Source organism: Carettochelys insculpta, chromosome 5, assembly GCF_033958435.1.
Source record: "Carettochelys insculpta isolate YL-2023 chromosome 5, ASM3395843v1, whole genome shotgun sequence".
In the NCBI taxonomy this organism is placed as follows: Eukaryota; Metazoa; Chordata; order Testudines; family Carettochelyidae; genus Carettochelys; species Carettochelys insculpta.
This window is the reverse complement of record NC_134141.1, coordinates 115820894-115835532: the sequence shown is the minus strand read 5'-3', so window position 1 is coordinate 115835532 and position 14639 is coordinate 115820894. Positions and strand designations below refer to the sequence as shown.

At 44.7% G+C, this 14639-nt stretch overlaps 1 protein-coding gene across 1 annotated transcript in view; it reads right to left on the bottom strand.

Annotated features, from left to right (window-relative positions):
- Positions 1-14639, bottom strand: part of ZBTB7C (zinc finger and BTB domain containing 7C) — a 173344-nt gene that overhangs the window by 132230 nt on the left and 26475 nt on the right. The window contains exon 2 of the mRNA XM_074994354.1: positions 7360-7421. The gene's annotated coding sequence lies outside the window, so the exon portion shown is untranslated. The remainder of the gene's footprint in view (positions 1-7359; positions 7422-14639) is intronic.

The following is a 14639-nucleotide window of genomic DNA, read 5'->3' as shown; positions in this document are numbered from 1 at the left end:
CGTGCTAATGAGGCGCTGAATATGTATTTCAGCGCTTCATTAGTAAACTTCAAAATGGCCATTTGCATGGCCATTTCGAAGTTTTTGGCTAGTGTAGACGTAGCCAGGATGGGACTGTAGGTGCTACCATGCTACAACAAGCATGTCCAGGTAAATACAAAAAATATATCTGACCGCCAAATTCACACACACACACACACACAGAGAGTCTTGACGTGCAGGGGTGAAATTCCAGCCCAATGCACTTTGCCTTATCTGAATGAACAATTCTAATTAGAGCAAGGAGCTGCTCTGTTGGGGACTAACACTGCAGGGCAGGGTAGGGGGTTGATTCTGGGAACTAGAGAAAGCACTCTGCTCCCACTGACATCAATGCCCAGACCCTCCTCAGAAAGCACGAGCTAATGGCTTTATCAAAACAAAAAGCAGTCAAGTAGCACTTTAAAGACTAGCAAAATAGTTTATTAGGTGAGCTTTCATGGGACAGACCCACTTCTTCAGACCATAGCCAGACCAGAACAGACTCAATATTTAAGGCACAGAGAACAAAAAAAAGTAAGCGAGGACAAATCAGAAAAAGATAATCAAGGTAATCATATCTTTTTCTGATTTGTCCTCCTTGCTTACTGTTTTTGGTTCTCTGTGCCTTAAATATTGAGTCTGTTCTGGTCTGGCTATGGTCTGTAGAAGTGGGTCTGTCCCACGAAAGCTCACCTAATAAACTATTTTGCTAGTCTTTAAAGTGCTACTTGACTGCTTTTTGTTTTGATAGTGTATAGACTAGCATGGCTTCCTCTCTGTTACTAATGGCTTTAGATTTCCCCAGAATGTTCACGTCAGCCATGTCTAAATGGGTGCTTAGCACAGTGCTGCTGCTGGCAGCGCTATGCTAATGAGGTTTCTAGAAATTGCAAGGGGTTGATCGTTTGCAAACTCGCACGGCTAATTAGCACAGCTGCGCGAGATTTTGCTGTCGAGAGAGGGGGTGCTGGCAGTACAGAGGCCATCTGCATAAGCCTCTGCTGGCTAACCCCGCCTCTGTCATCAGCCCCTTATACCTCCCAGGCAGCGCATAAAAAAATACCAAGTGCTCAGCTAGCAGAGGTAGAGACAGAACCACAAACTCCATGCTGGGGCTATTTGTAGTGGGTAGATTCGCTCACAGCACAAATAGCAAAGAAAGAAAGACATTTCTCAGCCTCTCAGACAAACATGACCCCACAGCCACAGGATTCCTGGTCCTGAATTGAAATTCATGGTCTTCCTGTTACCTAATTCCTGTGCACCTAGACAGCAGTGGAGATGGGAAGTGGCCAGAGCGGAGCATTGAGAGACATTGTGGGTTACCTATGGGAGGCTAATAAATTCAATAATAAATTCAATAAATTTTAAATTAATTAATTCAATTTTAAGACATGGTGCTTCCACACTGGCCTTTATTGAAACTTTCAGATTGGAACTTGGCACTACACCCAGCTGGTTCCAATGATGTTATGATACCAATATTAGTGCTCCCTAAATCGAGCTAATGGTCTTTACAGTGAAGACAATCATGTGGTAATATTGAGCTAACTGCCTTAAATTCCAATTTTTCTCGTAGTGTAGATGCAGCCTGAGGTTTTTAGCCATGCTCCTGTGGGGTATGTCCATCCATCTCCAACATGCCTTCAGATTGTAAATTAGGTCAGGGGTCTTGCAACCATTGCCGGTTGAGCAATTCTACCTGTTTTGCCAGGGAGATGATGCCTTAAGGCACAGCTACACAGTCCTGCAACACAGATGATGGGGGAGTGAGCCGCAGCTCGCACTGAAGCGTTGCAGTGTAACTCCTCTGTGAAGACTCTGCTAGTGCCAATTAAATACCAGGTTCATGATAACCTAGTCCTGTTTCTAACAGGTCTGTGCAAAAGGGGATGAGCTGTTTTACACCAGCTTCCCAGCGATCAGTATCCAAGCCAGTCTTCCGCCACGGCATTACATCAAAGCACACATCAGGAGGGCCAGATCCTGCAAACTCTCTCATGTGTGAGTGGTCCTTACTCCTGGGAGTCTGACTTCAATGGGAGTGCTTCTATAGAGGCTACTTTAGTGAGCAAAGGTTTCAGGCACATCTGGCAATTTAGGCTCTTTCACTTTCCAAGGGCTCGGGCTTGACACTTTTTGGAGCTGGCTGAGCCTCTGGACAACTATTTAACTTCAAATTAAGTTTTGGGTCCCTCTGCCCTGATGGAAATTAGGCCCTTGGCGCAGCGCTCCCCAAAACTGGTAGAGTCTAAATGAGTGGACAAAAGTTTGCCTGGAAATTTTCAGAATCGGGCGCTAATAGTGTTCAAACTTACACTTGGGTTACCAGCAGCCAGTTTGTCATCAAATTGAAAAGTAACGGCTCCAGTAACTCAAGCCAGCATATTTCTCTCCAGTTAGTAAATCCTGAACACGCAAGATATGCAACTGTCTTAAAATGAGTGCAGATTCTAGTGTAAATACAGTAGCCTAAAGGTACCAAAATAATAAGTTGTAATAAAATCTCAGCTCTCACATTACCCATCCAGTTGTGAGGCTTTTTCAGAAGTTCTCTTAAATATCCTTATTAAAATGCCATCAAGACAGCCCTTGATTTTGTCCTACATTTCATGGTAAGGTCTGTGTAACTGGTGCAGAGCTGCTGAACTGGCCTGCTCGAGGCAAGTTGACAGGTCATTATTTTGTGTCCTACAAATTCTATGAGCTGATAAGAAAACTCCACCAATTTGATGTTTTATCAGTTTGTGGGCTGGAAAAAGAAATTATTTCAATCTAGATAACGATTCTATTTCTTCGCAGCAAATTAGAGTTTTACTTCTCATGGGGACTCCACCAAAAAAAAAAAAGAGGGAATAGCGGAAGCAGAGACAGGACAGATCACATATCCATCAGCAGAAAGCCTGTGTCGCAGCTTACTGAAATGTCTCTGTAAATTGTAAGGAGACTGAAAGGGCTCCTTTGAGAAGGAGAAAAAATATGAACGAGGTTGCAGAGGTTGCAGGAGAAAAATCTATTCGGAGAGATTTGCAGACCCCAGGCAAAATAAACACATGGAAACCCAGAAAAGGTTCCTGAGATGATTATAAAGACTGATGAATAGTTTAAACAGTATCCAAGTCAAATATGCCAGCGAATGCCAATTATTTAATGTGAACTCCAGTATAAATGTATGTCTAATAGGATGAACCCACTCTCAGGATTTTATGATTGCTTGTTGCCTATTTCAGCTAAGGGAGAAGGCCTCATCTGGCATAAATCAGCTTAGTCCCACTGAGGAAATTGCTTCTTTATCTATGTTCTCACATAACTGTGGTATGTGAGTGCCTCGCATCTATTAATTCATTTACCTTTACATGCCTGTGACAGTGGGAAGTGTCACCAATCCCACCTTAAAGAAAGGGGTTAAGATAGGTGTGGGCAATAATTTTTGATTGCGGGAGAGGGGGACACTCAAAGAATTGGGAAAGTAGGCTAGGACCATGACATTAAGGGAGGGGGTGCAGGGTCTGGGATGGAGGTTGGGTGCAGAAGGGAGCTTGGGATAAGGGATTGTGGTGCAGGGGTTTCAGCTGCGATGTAGGGCGGGAGGGGGCTGTGACCTGGAACAGATGGCTGAGTTGCAGGGTCTGGGAGGGGCTATGGATACAGGAGAACGGGCAAAGGGTTTGGGTTATGTCGGGTGCAGGGGCCAGAGGCAGGGCTGGGAGATTTACCGGCTCCCAGCCAGCAGCTCAGCTGATTTCACAGGCAAGCTGCCTGCCTGCCCAGCCAGGTCTGGGGCCACCTGCTTCTGTGAATAGCTTGGAGCCTGGGTTACACCTAGCAACCAAGTATGCTTTATCAAGCATATCTTTTTGTTTTGTTAACAAATCACCTTTTGGAACACAATGATTTGATTCCTGTGTGGTAGAGAAGGGTCTGCATGGATGCATGCCTGTGGACTGAAAGGTCAGCTATCAGGGACTGCAGTTGGTTTATTTTTTCTTTGTTTTCAAGCTCTCTTCTGAGGGAGGGTTAAGAGCTGGGGGTTACCCCGTAGGGAGAATCCCAAGTGTGTCTTCCTGGATTTTCAAGAGGGGGTTTTCTCACATGGGTGGTGGCAGCTACTTCCCAAGGCCAGGAGGGCTGTGGCCTTGGGAAGCTTTTAAGCAGGTGCCTCTAAAGGCAAGGTATTTTTAAGGTCTCTTGTGGGCCCCAAGAGTTTGCTGTGTCAGAGTGGGGAACAGCCTTGACAAGAGAACAAACCCATGCAAATCCTGACAGGTTCTGAGCATCATCTGCAACTCTTGTTACAGTGACTGGCCAGATCCTGAGCCCTCCCTCATGAATGACCCTGGATATCTGTGGACTGGATGCCAGGGGATCCATGAGGTTAGGGGCAGGGCCTCTATCCATTCCGAAACAAATGGACAAACTCCACCCTGGACAGTGCAACCCAGAAAAACCCAGAATAGGCTCCTGTTAATGTTTTTCCCTCTCCCCTCCCCACAACTCTCTCCTTGTGGGTATTTCCCTAGGATGAACCTGTGGGGCTCTCAGCATTAAGCACACTCCCATTTTCTTCAATATGCAGATGGCCTAAGTAAAGGCAGAGGAAAGCGCAGGGCCGACTCCTGCCTCCCACTTTACTCATAACCATTAATTCCTTACTCCATTCCTTTATATGGGTGAAATTATGCCACACTCACATTGCTGCACAGTCACAGGAGCATCCCAGAGCTTGCTTGGAGGAAAGGAGGTTGGAGAGTAGGAATTTGCTCCTCCCCTATGCCGCTCGGTGCGCTGCACCAGCTCAGGGCAACCTGTCCTGCCCCAATTCCATACCCCTCCTGCCTCCCCTGTGCTTGGATGGAGGGGAAATTTCAGTCACTCATTGCTCATTGGTAAACACAGCGCCCACTTACTCCACATCAGCTACGTCTACACTAGCACACTACATCAAAGTAGCCTATTTCAACGTAAGAACATCAAAATAGGCTACTTTGACGCATACCATCCACACGTCCTCCAGGGCTGGTGCCGTCGATGTTCATCATCGAAGTAGCGACGGAGAACGTCGAAAGGAGCCGCCCTGGAAGGAAATACGGAGCGTCCACACACACAAGTGCTCCCCGTCGAAATAAGGGGCCAGCAAAGCACCAAGCCGCTCCCTTAAAGGGCCCTTCCCAGACACACTCGGCCTCCACAGCATGAGATCCACAAAGCCAACAACCGGTTGCAAACCCTGTGAACGCAGCATGGACCCCCAGCTGCAGCAGCAGCAGCAGCCAGAAGCCCTGGGCTAAGGGCTGCTGCACGCAGTGACCATAGAGCCCTACAGGGGCTGGACAGAGAGTCTCTCAACCCCTCAGCTGATGGCCGCCATGGAGGACCCCACTATTTTGAAGTAGTGGGATGCAGATCATCTACACATGCCCTACTTCGACGTTCAATGTCAAAGTAGGATGCTATTCCTATCTTCGGATGGGAATAGCGATTTCGATGTCTAGCCGCCTAACGTCAATTTCAACGTTGAAGTAGCACACGGCACATGTAGATGCGACGCGTGCCATTTCAACGTTGTGCCGGCTACTTTGAAGTAGCTGGCTAATATAGACGCGCCCATCCAGACCTAAGGTCCAAGCAGCTCCTGCAGGTGCGCATGGGGAGTTCTGACTCCCCCTGGTGCCCTTGTACATCTATGCAACACAGGGACCATTCTAACCCAGAACTACTCCAGGAGTGATGGCACCTTGCAGCATGTGGAAGGATGGTAGAATGAGGCCCCGACATAGGACATTAGGACCTGGCCAGCTGTTACAAAAGGACTCAGAGAGGAGTGAGTACTTCTCAGGATTCATCTCATGCAAGTAACAAGGTCATCAATCCTGCTGTGTGGTGACATATGGGGTCAGAGCCTTAGCTGGTACAAATCAGTGTAGCTCAGTTCAATGGAGCAACACCAATTTACACCACCAGAGAATCTGCCACATACTCATCAGCTCATTTAAACTGTAAAATCCTGAGACCCTTTCTTTCTATCAGTGAATGTTGGGTTCGTTGTCAACAGAGAGGTCTGCATGAGGGCCAGGCATAAGTAAACTGTGAGTCACTCATCAAAGTGTTAAACAGAAATCCTTTGGCATAACATAGATCTTTATAGATGGTAAAATAGCTGTGTCTGCTTCTTACAGATAAAGTTACCACATAAGAGGAAATATGTGCATATATGACGCATGATAATATTCTCAACAGATTGACGGAAAGCAACACGTTGCAGTTCAGTCACATGACATTTTTTGAAAAATATGTTGTTCTTTTTGGAAGGGTTTTGGCTTTTGCTGACTCATTGTCCCAGACAGGCTCACACTGCATACCCATGACTCCCATTGAGGTCCACAGTGACTGACAGTGTTCAGTGTCCCATAGAACAGTTTTTCTCAGCCTTTTTAATAAAGTGCTGCACCCCTTTTTAAAAATAAATTTTAAGTGTCCTCAGACTTTCTCTCGCATGCCCCCAAGGGCGCATGAACCACCAGTTGAGAAACATGGTCCTAAGGTAATCTGAGATCTTGAAGCAAGTGCCATTGAACCTGTCCAGAGCATGTACTCTTTCCCGGAGTCAGATTTGTTTTGCGTACCACCAAGTGACACTCCACTTTAAAACTACTTACAAAAATACACAAAAATATAGTGTCAGGCAGGTAGCCGTGTTAGTCTGTATTCTAACAAAACAAACAAGCAGTCGTGTAGCATTTTAAAGGCTAACAAAATTGTTTAGCTGGTGATGAGCTTCCATGGGGCAGACCCACTTCTCCCAATCTGAAGAAGTGGGTCTGCCCACAGAAGCTCATCACCTAATAAATTATTTTGTTAGCCTTTAAAGTGCCACATGACTGCTCGTTTGTTGTATGCAAAAATATCACAGCAGACTATTACTGAAAACTTGCTGACTTTCTACCATCTTACTATCAAATAAATGAATTGGAATAGAAATACTGTACCTACCTTTCAGTGTAAGGCATATGAAGCAGTACAAACAAGTCACTGAATGAACTTTTAGATTGCACTGACTTTACTAGTGTTTTTTATGTAGCCTGTTGTAAAACTGGGCACATGTCTAGATGAGTTGATGTGCCACCTGGAAGACCTTGGTTTACCCCCCAGGATACACATCCCCCTGTTTGAGAAACATTGTCATAGAGGATGTTTAGTACCTTGCAAGATCAGGCCCCAAGAATGGCTAAAAAGTCACAACAGTAACTCCATCCTGGCAAAGCCACTTGTCCTGTTTCCAAAAGCCCCCAACTCTTCTAGCAGACAAACAACTTCAAAATAGCAAGAATTTATACTCACTATTCCCCACGTCTTGGCTTCAAATCTCATACAGATGTTCCCTTTGCAGCTTTGACCATCTCCTGAAAAATTCAGAAGCATAAAAAAATCAGACCTGATTTAACAACTTGTTGAGAAGTTCTCAGCCTGATGGCTACATTCTGCCACCACTTGGTTCCACTGAAGAGCACTTCACTCTGCAAGTAGCCTGGGAACCTGGCTAAGGATGAAGGCCTGATTTCGATATAATCTGTTTTAGCTCTATTGGCCACAGTGAAGTTACTCCTGATTTACATGATCATATCAGGCCATCTGAGATTTACACCACCATAGGAGACCCTTGTTACGTTCACCCCAACTTCACGAAAGCACTTTTTTATTGTAAAGATACAGTACCATTGCATGCCCATTGCCTTGTGGATCATGTGTTCAATGCCCAAATCAGCTGATTCCTGACTTCTTATTCTTCTTTGTGCTCCACAACTAAACTTGCAGTTTTGTAGCATGAAATTACCTAGTAGCACCACAGAATGGACTCCGAGGTGCTTCTCAAACTGGTCTGGCATTTCCTGCAACATTAGCCTCAACCCTCATAGTCTGGTGCCCGATATCAAAACATGCAACACTGCAGGAAATATGGTCACACACCTGGAACTACATTCACTTCAGTGTGAAGACTGTGGCACACATAAGCTCCTTCTTGGATTCTGAATTGCGCGGGGCTGTGTGTGTATAGTGCCTACTACAATGGGATGACTGGAGTCTCTTTGCACTACTACAATATAAATCAAAATAAACCCAACAGCAGCAAATGCCAGCAATACTTATTAGTTGGATGCCATGTTCCAGTGTGAAATAACAAAAGGCCAGGGCTTGAATTAACATGGGCATCTCCAACATGTTATCAGGACATAATCCACTTCTATGAGGAGGGTTAGTACAACAGCGGCTGTTACACTGGGGACCTCCAGAACTAAATGCAAAAGCTGCTCTCATTTCAACTAACCTTCTTGGGGCTGCAACAGACTCATATCCTTTGCAGATCAGCCACACCAGAGGATCTGTACCACACCAGTGGGTTACATTAGCCAAAGATCCATCCACCACTCAAGCGACACCTAGCTTTGAATACTCTGGCTTTTGCTAAACTCAGTGTTGCCTGCCATTATTTAAATGTAGTATTTCATCAGTGAATATAATTACCATGGTGTTGGGATAAGCCAGGGAGTTTACGTTGGTGATTGTTTTAATAATACCATGGTGAAGATAAGAGAAAGGCAAAACGTGGCTCAATAGCAGCGAACAGTTCACCAATAACGTGCAAAAGTTGCACTCCTGTTATCAAGATATCGATGCTTTATTTCAAAACAGAGAACAAAACACCTACAGGCCATAGACACAGAGTAATTAGATTAGATTGGACAGGTAACCAAATTGCTAGATTAACTAATGGAATATACAGAGGCAGGCGTTAATTCAGGGCACGCTAAGTGGACAGTAGTTACGCTGAAGTGGAAATCACAGAAATGAGCAAACCACATAGTAGCTGGAACCATGTGTGCGCAATTATATTATCTTCACTTGAACTAGGTGCTGAAATCCCATTGCTTTCATAGGTTTCAATGTTTCCCTAATTCAGGGCCCTAGTGTCTTTCCCAACTAGCTGCTGCATGTACATTTACTTGATTCGCATGCGCAACCACCGGTACACTTTTGGAAGCAAACTTTTCTCGCACTTCTGATCTTTTTCAAAATCTGGCCTGATAAGAATACAAATATCTTCACTAAAACAAACAATATTTTTTCACGGAAAAATCTTTTCCATTTACTGCTTGTTACACTGTTTTGTGAAACCCGGCTATGGGTTTCTGAAGGTCCCCAGTGTAACAGCTAAAATGGCAGCTATGATAGCAAAACTAATTAAAAACTAGAAGTGGATTAAGAATGGACATCCAGTTTGGTAGAGCCCTGCAAATCTGCAAGTATCTGCAGGTATCTGCATCCACGGATATGGACGTGGGTATCAGTGACTCATTTGTGAAGATATGGGCTGCAGATGCAAATACAAATTTTGTATCTAGGACTCTACAAATTTGCAGTTATCTGCTTTCTATCCGTGGACATCCACAGTTCATTTCTGAGGATACAGATTCAGCTGCAGATACAAATTTTGTATCAGCACAGGGCTCTACAGATAGGCTGAAGACTGGAGCCCAAACATAGCCTGAAATTTGAATTTGAACAGGAGGGTAATTTTTTCCTTTCTAACAGCATGTTTTAATAATTGATCAAAATACAACACAGTTAGTATTGCTCTGGGATCTAACAGAAAGCAGCCAAATTGGAGTCACTCAAATGATAGGGAAAATAGTCAGGTACCGTGCTTAATCTAATTATTTTCATCTGACAAGGGCAGATAAAATTTTATACTTTCATATTTGCTAAATTTTTAAATTAGAAGATGTCAACAAAATATAAAAGATGAATCTGTAAGTAGAGTCAGAGAATCAGACTCAGGTGTTGAGACAGCAAAACACTGAGACTGCTTATGTACATTTCCCAGTTCATTTTGATCATTCTAACAGTTCTCCTGCCTCTTTTACTGAAATCCTGGACCAGCCTCTGTGGGACATTGTCTTACGGAATAATCCAAAATTCATTTTCTCTGCAAATTTGCAAACAGGGTAATGTCCCAGAAAAGAAAGATAAGGGGCTTCAAACATTTTAAATATTTGATATAATGTGTGAGATCATTATAGTGTATGCAAGTTCAAGTACTGAAAAGGAAACAGAACCCCAGTAGTATCTTCAGTGAGCTCTATAGTCCCTTGTCATGTAGCTAAGGTCGTAAATAATTACTGCATATTTATTTATGTAGTAAGCAAGTAGTCACAGGTAACTTTTATATTGAATTGCTGTTTGCACCATGTCCCCCTGCATATTCCAGGTTCTAACAGTGAAGACTGTAAAGCCAGTGGTCTAACCGGATGGCAAGAGCCAGCCTTTCTCTGCCACTAATGGTGCAGTTCCTTTTTGAGAATCTGGAGCTCTTCTGACCTTGTGCACTTACAGCCCGACCCCCTTTCCCAGCCCCAGCCCCATTTCAGATCATTAGCTGATGAGTAACCACTCTGCTCAGGACTAATGGCTCATTTGGTGCTAAATAGCAGAAGGCGACAAAAAAAGGGCAAAAAACTTAATATGGTCCATTGTCAACATAACCACAGGTCTTATTACTACGGTTGCTACTCAGGCAAAACTCCCATTGAAGTCAGCAGAGACCTGCAATGGACTGGTTAGGTGCATGAGATTCTTGGGTGAAATCCTAACCCGACTGAAAAAAACGTGAAAATCTCCACTGGTTTGAACAAGGTCAGGATTTCATGCCAGGTTTTCCTCTAGTGTCTGACCACAGCAACTATAACACCTGGTAGGCTTAAAGGAGAATTCTCCTTTCGCGCAAGAGACACAAACTTCTATTTGGGCTGACAAAAGTCCTAGCTACAATCCCCACAGACAAAATGGTTCGCTCCATGAAGTCCAGGCTCGCTCTTTGTACTCCAGAAGGAGCCTCTTAAAAGATCATATAAAAAAACTATTGGGATAACAAGAGGCTGTGGTGCATTATGGTTCTATTCTAAATAGATGTGCCACACGACCTATGTTATGAGAGTTGATCTGGAAGTTTTCTGAAGAGAACAAACAAACCAGCATCTCTGAGGAACTACCAAACAAGAGCACAGCCAGCCGGACAAAAGAGACACGGCTTCCTGCTGCCCTTCCAGAATGGGATGGTTTCTGACTGATGCCCTTTGCTTTCAGACACCCCAGTAACATGCTCTGTTATGTTCTTAAGAGTCTGAAGGAGATGATAAGATTTAAAGTAAACAGGCTCTATTGTGTCTTCTTTTGTAGCCACCATATCCCCTTTAGCTACCCTGGGGTGGCTTCTGGATGAACCACACACACCCTACTGGAGGCAGTGTCAGGTTTCTAATTAACTTCTTTTGACTCTGAATGCCTCATTAATGTGCAATGTAAGAGCTACGCTTCCCACTATAGAACTGCTACAAGGGAAGCCTTTGTCTCTCATTAGCACACTGAACTCTGAAATGTTCTGCCGCCTGTGACAAAGTGACAATCAGTAATATTTTACATGAATGGTCTGTATGCCTCAGCTTCCCTTATTTGCTGCATGAATAACTAGGTGGTGGGAAAAGGTTATTTATTCTTTGCAGACCCAGGCATGACTGACAGCCACCTATCTGGGGCCTTGGCCTCATGCCCATGGATGTCCCAGTTAGGCAGACAATGTTCCCTGCAAGTGCTGGGATATTTGGCCCTTAGCAGCTAACAATGGCAGCCATGTTTAAGCAGCTGGAGAACACAGGGCTGAGGTGGAGGGCCACGTGACTGGGTTTGTCAGGGAACAAGAACAAAGGACTTCAGGGGACATGCAGTTAGTGGGAAGGTGCTGGCTGGGGGAAGACTCTCCTGGTGGGGGAAAAGAGGGTGCTTCGCTCTGTTCTGACTGAGATGGACCAAGCTCTGACTTTCTGTTGTCTATGGTAATCAAGGACTTTCTACGCTATGTTCCAGGCAGCTAACAAACTTTCCGTGTGCTGCATTCCCTGTGCTGGCTGAGAGTTGCTGCAGTTTGGAGGAGGCAGAGGTGCACAGTTCCCTTTGGGTACGCAAGTCACTCTCAGGTGTCTCACTCAGGTGGAGTCATGGAAGGATGCTTACAACATAAAGCAGAGGCACTGAAGCCTCTGCAGTTGTTGGAGCATTGGACCTATGGATCTGTGCCCCACCTGACATGAACAGCTGGAGGGAACGGCTACTGCACAAACCTGCAAAAGACAATGGAACTCTCCCCATGATAAAGTAAGGGACAGTTTCCAGTACTCTTTGTAGCTTGGCTGTGTAACTTAGGTATCTGTTACCCCAGGGGCACCGAGACTATGTACTGGGAAGAGTGAAGTCTCAGCCATGGCTGAGCACCAGCTGACATTTAGCTCATCTGTTAGAGCATAGTTCTTTATCCCCTAAGGTCACAGGTTCAATCCTTCAGCTGATGACCCAGGTCTGTTGGTGTTACAATCCATAACTGGCTGATAAATGTGGTAATTTAATTTGCTAATTTCAGAGCTGGGAAGGAGATGAAAGGCTCTGTTTTAATACACCGAAAAGTTGATGGTGGTGTAGGGTGTCATGATTTTTGCTAGGCTGCAGGACCTAGGGAATCTGGAAGTCTCCTGGTGCCAGAAGGAATAAAATTCAAATTCTCCTGCTCCAGATACAAAGAGGAGGATCTTCTTCAGGTACTTGCAGTAAAAAGCTTATGACCACATGCAACCGAGCAATACTGATTTAATCTAGCAAAGGGGAACAGAACATGTGCACAAACACACAGCACGTTATTGCAAAATGTATAGATGCATTAGCTAATGTAAAAAAGGAAGCCGGCCTGCCACTGAGAAGCTGGTTACTTACACCCAGACAAACCTCACAAATCACTCTCTGACAGAGAGATCTTTCTTATCTTTTAAATAAACCTCTCTGGTAGACATAAACACAAGAACGGCCATAGTGAGACAGATCAGTGATGCATCTTGCCCAGTATCCTATCTTCTGAGAGGGGCCATTGCCAGGTGCTTCAGACAAAATGAACAGAACAGCATTTATCAAGTGAGCTCTCTCTTGTCATCCACTCCCACTATAAAACAGTCAGAGGATGAGGAACACCCAGAGCACAGGACTGCATCTAGAGTTGCCAGCCCCCCAGGACTGGCATGGAGTTTCCTGGAATTAAAGCTTAATTTTTAATTAAAGCTCACATCACATGGTGAAACCTCCAGGAATTCGTCCAACCAAAGTTTGCAAGCCTGTACATCCCTGACCATCTTGGAGAATAGCCATTAGTGGACCTATTCTCCATGAAATTCTCTCACTCTTTTTTGCAACAGGTTGTGCTTTTTGCCTTCACAGTTATCTCCGGGCAACAAGTTTTTGAGGGTAATTGTGTGTTGTGTGCAGACGGTTGTTTTAAATCTGCTGCTATTAATTCCATTGAGTGACCCCTGGTTCTTGTGTTATGTGAAGAGGCAAACAGTACTTCCTTACTCCCTTCCTCCACCCCCACTCACAATTTTATAGATCACCATCACATCCCTCTTAGTTGTCTCTTTTCCAAGCTGAACTGTCCCAGTCTTATTAATCTCTCCTCGTATGGAAGCTGTTCCATGGCCCTCATCATTTTTGTCCTCTTTCTTTGTATTTTTTTCCATTTCTCATGTATCTTTTTTGAGATGGAGTGATTAGAACTGCACTCAGTATTCAAGGTGTGGGCATACCATGGATTTACATAGTGGCATTATGATATTTACTGTCTTATTATCTGTCCCATTCCAAATGGTTCCTAACAGTCTGTTAGTTTTTGGATTGCTTCTGCTCTTGGTGGTCCCTTGTGTCCGAAGATGACGTCTTGAACTTACACATGTTCATCGGTTGTGGACTTGCACGTGGCTGAGCAGTCCAAGCCTTGAACAGCAGGGGCGTTCGCAGCAGGGGCAAGGGAACTGTCCTGGCTGTCGGTGTGACTGCTGCTGTTGCTTTTCTCCTCTCACGAGCATCCATCAGGCATATGTGTTGCTGCTCTTTGAAGTTGTCATACATGCATTGTACAAGAGCATGCCAGCCGGTTCCGTCTTCTGCATGCTGCTGTAGCTGCTTTGGCTTTAATTAAGCATGAGCAATGTTGGCTTTCACGCAGTCTTTATACCTCTTGCGAGGCCCACCTTGATTCCTTTTGCCCTCGGAGAGTTCACCATAAAGGAGTTGCTTAAGGATTCCTGACTCCTCCATTTGTATGATATACCCTGTAGAGCGAAGCTGCTGCACATTGAGTGTAAAGACCTACAGGTTGAACCTCTCTAATCTGGAAGTCTCTCCTCCAGCAACATCCATAATCTGGTATAGTTTGAGTTACTCATGGTTTGTTATCACGGGTGTGGTCAAGTATTTCATGGTCCCATTAAATTTGCTTGAAACCATGAGTCCTGACTCTCAGTGTTCTGAGTGGTTGTTTAGTTGTAATTTAGCCCAGGTGTCTTCTGAGAGCCGAGTAAGCAGTGGAAGTATTGGTAATGTGCAATACTGACCTCCCTTGGTCCAGCAAATTTTCTTGTTTGGCACCGGTCAGGTCCCAAGGATGTTGGACTAGAGAGGTTCAACCTGTACTATGTCTCATACACCAGCCCTCTGCCAACTCAGGGTTACTACCTACAACAGAAATCAAG